A 5,370-nucleotide genomic window follows, 5' to 3' on the forward strand; every position below is an offset into this window, starting at 1 on the left:
GAGTCAGTGATGCCATCCAGCCATCTCATCCTCTGTCATCCCCCTCTCCTCCTGCCCCCAATCCCTCCCAGCATCAAAGTCTTTTCCAGTGAGTTAACTCTTCGCATGAGGTGGCCAAATTACTGGAGTTTCAGCTTTAGCATCATTCCTTCCAAAGAAATCCCAGGGCTGATCTCCTTCAGAATGGACTGGTTGGATCTCCTTGCAGTCCAAGGGACTCTCAAGAGTCTTCTCCAACACCACAGTTCAAAAGCATTAATTCTTCGGTGCTCAGCCTTCTTCACAGTCCAACTCTCGCATCCATACATGACTACTTGAAAAATCATAGCCTTGACTAGACAGACCTTAGTTGGCAAAGTAATGTCTCTGCTTTTGAATATGCTGTCTAGGTTGGTCATACCTTTTCTTGCAAGGAGTAAGTGTCTTTTAATTTCATGGCTGCAGTCACCATCTGCAGTGATCTTGGAGCCCAAAAAAATAAAGTCTGACACTGTTTCCACTATTTCCCCATCTATTTCCCATGAAGTGATGGGACCAGATGCCATGATCTTCGTTTTCTGAATGTTGGGCTTTAAACCAACTTTTTCACTCTTCTCTTTCACTTTCATCAAGAGGCTTTTTAGTTCCTCTTCGCTTTCTGCCAGGTGTCATCTGCATATCTGAGGTTATTGATATTTCTCCCTGCAATCTTGATTCCAGCTTGTGTTTCTTCCAGTTCAGCGTTTCTCATGATGTACTCTGCATAGAAGTTAAATAAGCAGGGTGACCATATACAGCCTTGACGTACTCCTTTTCCTATTTGGAACCAGTCTGTTGTTCCATGTCCAGTTCTAACTGTTGCTTCCTGACCTGCATACAGATTTCTCAAGAGGCAGGTTAGGTGGTCTGGTATTCCCATCTCTTTCAGAATTTTCCACAGTTCATTGTGATCCACACAGTCAAAGGCTTTGGAGAAGTAGATGTTTTTCTGAAACTCTCTTGCTTTTCCCATGATCCTGCGGATGTTGGCAATTTGATCTCTGGTTCCTCTGACTTTTCTAAAACCAGCTTGAACATCTGGAAGTTCACGGTTCACATACTGCTGAAGCCTGGCTTGGAGAATTTTGAGCATTACTTTACTAGCGTGTGAGATGAGTGCAATTGTCTTTCTTTGGGATTGGATTGAAAACTGACCTTTTCCAGTCTTGTGGCCACTGCTGAGTTTTCCAAATTTGCTGGCATATTGAGTGCAGCACTTTCACAGCATCATCTTTCAGGATTTGAAATAGCTCAACTGGAATTCCATCACCTCCACTAGCTTTGTTCATAGTGATGCTTTCTAAGGCCCACTTGACTTCACATTCCAGGATGCCTGGCTCTAAATGAGTGATCACACCATCGTGATTATCCGTGTCATGAAGATCTTTTTTGTAGAGTTTTTCTGTGTATTCTTGCCACCTCTTAATATCTTCTGCTTGTTAGGTCCATACCATTTCTGTCCTTTATTGAGGCCATCTTTGCATGAAATATTCCCTTTCTGACTTCCTTCACTCTATATAACAGGCTTTAGATTCATCCGCTGCAGTAGAACTGATTCAAATCCACCCCATTTTTATTTCTAAGTAGTATTCCATTGTATGTATGTACCATAACCTTTATCCATGCATCTGTCGATGAACATCTAGGTCACTCCCATGTTCTAGCTCTTATAAATAGTTCTGAAATGAACACTGGGGTACAGTGTCTTTTATTTTTTTATTTTTTAAATATAAATTTATTTATTTTAATTGGAGGTTAATTACTTTACAATATTGTATTGGTTTTGCCATACATCAACATGAATCCACCACAGGTATACACGTGTTCCCCCATACCTTCCCCCTGGGTCATCTTTTAAAATTGTGATTTTCTCTGGGTATATGCCCAATAATGGGATTGCTGGTTCTTATGGTAGTTTTATTCCTAGTTTTTAAGGAAATCTCCATACTGTTGTCCATAGTGGCTGTATCAATTTACATTCCCACCAACTGTGCAAGAGGGTTCCCTTTTCTCCATATTCTCCCAAGTATTTACCGTGTGTAATGGTCATTCTGATCCACATGAGATGATACCTCATTGTAGTTTTGATTTTTATTTCTTTAATAACAAGCAATGTGGAGCACTTTTTCAAGACTTTTTTTGGCCATCTCAATGCCTTCTTTGAAAGAACATCTGTTTGGGTCTTCTGATGTAACTAATTGATTTCTTCAGGACATTCTATCCAAATGCAGAAGAATACCCTTTCTTAAGTACACACAGAACATTTTCCAGGATAGATCACATCTTTGGTCACAAATCAAGCTTTGGTAAGTTTAAGAAAATTGAAATCATATCAAGCATCTTTTCTGAACACAACACTATGAGACTTGATATCAATTACAGGAAAAAAAAAACTGCAAAATACACAAAAGCCTGGAGTTTAAACAATATGCATCTAAGTAACTAACAGGTTACTGGGGAGATTAAAGAGGAAGTAAAAAAATACATAAAATCATTTGACAAGGAAAACACGATGACTCAAAACCAATGGGATGCAGCAAAAGGAATTCTAAGAGGAAGTTTATAGCAATACAAGCTTATCTTAAGAAACAAGAAAAATATCAAATAAACAACCAAACCTTACACCTAAAGTGACTGGAAAAATATCAAATAAACAACCAAACCTTACACCTAACGTTAGTAGAAGGAAAGATATCATAAAGATCAGAGCAAAAATAAATGAAAAAGAAATCTATAGCAAAGATCAATAAAACTTTCTTTGATAAGATAAACAGTATTGACAAGCCATTAGCCATGTTCATCAAGAAAAAAGGGAGAAGGGTCAAATCAGCAAAATTAGAAATCAAAAAGTCTTTACAACAGACAGCACAGAAATGCAAAAGATTGTGAGAGACTACTAAGAGCAATTATAAGCCATTTTAGGACAAACTGGAAGAAATGAACAAGTTCTTAGAAAAGTTCAATTTTCCAAGACTGAACCTTGAAGAAATAGAAATTATGAGCAGACCAATCACAAGCACCAAAATTGAAATTGTGATAAAAAACAATCTCCCCCAAAACAAAAGCCCAGGGCCAGATGGCTTCACAAGTCAATTCTACCAAACCCATTTAGAGAAGAGCCAGTGCCTATCCTTTTCAAACTCTTCCAAAAAATTCCAGAAGAAGGAACACTTCAAACTCATTCTATCAGGTCACCATCACCCTGATTCCAAAACCAAAGACATCACAGAAAAAGAAAATTACAGGCCAATATCACTTATGAACATAGATGCAAAAATCCTCAAAAAAATTCTAGCAATAGAATTCAACAACATATTAAAAGGCTCATATACCATAATAGAGTCAGGTTTATCCAAGGATGCAATGATTCTTTAATATATGCAGATCAATCAATGTGATATACCATATTAACAAATTGAAAGATAAAAATCATATGATATTCTCAATAGATGCAGAAAAAACTTTTAACAAAATTCAGCACAATTTATGATAAAAAGCACTCCAGAAAAATGAACACAGAAGGAATCTATCTCAACATAATAAAGGCCATATACGACAAACCCAGAGCAAACATAATTCTCAATGGCAAAAGCATTTCCTCTAAGATCAGGAACAAAACAAAGTTGCCCACACTTGCCGCTATTATTCAATATAGTTTTAGAAGACCTAGCAATTGCAATCAGAGAAGAAAAAGATATAAAAGGACTTTAGACTGGAAAAGAAGAAGTAAAATTCTCACTGTTTACAGATGACACAATACTATACACAGAAAAACCTAAAGATACTGTCAGAAAATTATTAGAGCTAATCAATGAATTTAGTAAAGTCACAGGATACAAAATCAATACACAGAAATTCCTTGCATTCTTATACACTAACAATAAAATATCAGAAAGAGAAATTAAGGAAACAATTCCATTCACAAAAGAATAAAATATCTGTGAATAAGTCTATGTAAGGAGACAAAAGACATGGATATAGGAAACTATGACATTCATGAAAAAAATCAGATGACACAAACAGATGGAGAGATATATCATGATCTAAGATTGCCAGGAGAAATATCAATAACCTCAGATATGCAGATGACACCACCCTTATGGCAGAAAGTGAAGAGGAACTAAAAAGCCTCTTGATGAAAATGAAAGAGGAGAGTGAAAAAGTTGGCTTAAAGCTCAACATTCAGAAAACGAAGATCATGGCATCATTCTATTTCATGGGAAATAGATGGGGAAACAGTGGAAACAGTGTAAGACTTTATTTTTCTGGACTCCAAAATCACTGCAGATGGTGACTGCAGCCATGAAATTAAAAGACTCTTCTTCCTTGGAATAAAAGTTATGACCAATCTAGATAGCATATTCAAAAGCAGAGACATTACTTTGCCGACTAAGGTCCGTCTAGTCAAGGCTATGGCTTTTCTTGTGGTCATGTATGGATGTGAGAGTTGGACTGTGAAGAAGGCTGAGTGCTGAAGAATTGATGCTTTCGAACTGTGGTGTTGGAGAAGACTCTTGAGAGTCCCTTGGACTGCAAGGAGATCCAACCAGTCCATTCTGAAGGAGATCAGCCCTGGGATTTCTTTGGAAGGAATGATGCTAAAGCTGAAGCTCTAGTACTTTGGCCACCTCATGCGAGTTGACCCACTGAAAAGACTTTGATGCTGGGAGGGATTGGGGGCAGGAGGAGAAGGGGATGACAGAGAATGAGATGGCTAGATGGCATCACTGACTCGATGGGTGTGAGTCTGAGTGAACTCCGGGAGTTGGTGATGGACAGAGAGGCCTGGCGTGCTGCGATTCATGGGGTCACAAAGAGTCGGACACGACTGAGCAACTGAACTGACTGACTGAACTGAGGATAGCAAAAATCAATATTCTGAGAATGATAATACTATCCAAAGTAATCTACAGATTTAATGCATTCCCTATCAAATCACCAATGGCTTTTTTCACAGATCTAGAACAAAAATTTTCACAGTTTGTATGGAAATACAAAAGACCCCAAATAGCCAAAGCAATCTTGAGGAAGATAAACAGAGCTAGAGGAATAAACCTTCCTGACTTCAGACTATACTACAAAGCTACAGTCATCAAGACTGTATGGTACTGGCACAAAAACAGAAATATAGACCCATGGAACAAGACAGAAAGCCCAGAGATAAATCCATGCACCTATGCATACCTTATCTTTCACAAAGGAGGCAAGAATACACAATGAAGAAAAAACAATCTCTTCAGTAAGTGGTACTGGGATAACTGGACAGCTACATGTTAAAGAATGAAATTAGAACACTTCCTAACACCATAGACACACAACAAAAACTCAAAATGGATTAAAGACCTAAATGTG

Source organism: Capra hircus, chromosome 9, assembly GCF_001704415.2.
Source record: "Capra hircus breed San Clemente chromosome 9, ASM170441v1, whole genome shotgun sequence".
NCBI classification, from domain to species: domain Eukaryota; kingdom Metazoa; phylum Chordata; class Mammalia; order Artiodactyla; family Bovidae; genus Capra; species Capra hircus.